Genomic DNA, 1,219 nt, shown 5'->3' on the forward strand with positions numbered 1-1,219 from the left:
GTAGAAAGAGGCCACCTCTGTTCCACGCCCTTAGTACCCTCTCTGTAGAGGTGAGTGCTCCTGGTAGGCACATTGTCCTTCATTCTCACCTCATCTACCTTCCTCTCCTTGCTCAACTCATCTCTCCTGCCTGGAGCCTCCCTCGCTTAATATCTAATAACCATAACTTTCCCATTTTACGAGCCCTACTACTTCCTACTTCTTCAAGGAAGCCTTCCTTGACTAACTCTCATCTACTCACACCATTTCCCCCTCATATTGTGTCATCTACGCACTAGAGTCAATCTTGTTTTATGCTATCCAGTTGTCTCCGACACATCTCTCCGAGAATGCCCCACCTCTATTTGCAGTTGTTCTGGTAGTGTGTCCATAGCGTTTTCTTGGGAAAAATTCAAAGAATCTTCACCCTTGACTCTCCCCCATGCCACTGCTGCCCAGCACAAATAGGATTTGACTTGAAGCAGACTGTCTTCCACTCACTAGCCACTGCCCAAGCTTGGAATGGAATGGGTAGGCCTCTACTTGACTCTCCCTCCTATAGTCGAGACTGGTAGAGTACTGGAAACTCTCCAGATGTGACCCTGAGAGGGGCTTGAGTCAATAACCACTAAATTTTTAAGTATTTATCCTTTTCTCCCCCGACATAATTTATGTACCTTTCCTTATCCTCTCTCTTTCCCCCTACAAGTAATTTATTTTAATATGTCTGGCTCTCTAGATTGTAACATCTCTGAGGGTAGGGACCATTGTCTACTTATTCTATTGATCTGCTATGTCTCAGTTTTCTCATATATAAAATGGAGATTAAATAGATGTTCTCCCTCCTGCTTAGACTCTGAGCCTTGAATGGGGTAGTGATTCTCCCTGATCTGAGTACCCTGTATCTGTCTCAGTGCTTGTATAGTCTAAAAACATAGGCACTCAATATGTACCATCAATTTATTGGATAAGTAGTTTAATGTCTGGTTTATATACAGCATTAATGGAAAATATAGGTAAAACTGAATTTTAAATATTAAAAAGATCTATGCTCACATGCTTACAGTTCATACTGAATAGCAACACTTGTATAGAAGCAATACAGTCCAACACTAGGCAATGTGGAAAGGTTTGGAAATGATTGCGTTTTTCTAAAAATAGTTCATCACAGAAAAAAAAAGAAAAAGCACCTAAAATGACCATAGCACCACAGTCAGAAAATGTAGCTATTTCCTACTTA

The 1,219-nt window shown here is 41.0% G+C and overlaps 1 non-coding gene across 1 annotated transcript; it reads right to left on the bottom strand.

Moving 5' to 3' along the window:
- Positions 1-453: 453 nt before the first annotated feature.
- LOC119936027 lies at positions 454-591 on the bottom strand. Its single transcript, XR_005453621.1, has one exon. It is a non-coding gene; the product is annotated as a small nucleolar RNA SNORA7 (small nucleolar RNA).
- Between the last annotated feature and the right edge of the window lie 628 nt (positions 592-1,219).

The sequence above is a fragment of the Tachyglossus aculeatus genome, chromosome 12, assembly GCF_015852505.1.
Source record: "Tachyglossus aculeatus isolate mTacAcu1 chromosome 12, mTacAcu1.pri, whole genome shotgun sequence".
Lineage (NCBI taxonomy): Eukaryota > Metazoa > Chordata > Mammalia > Monotremata > Tachyglossidae > Tachyglossus > Tachyglossus aculeatus.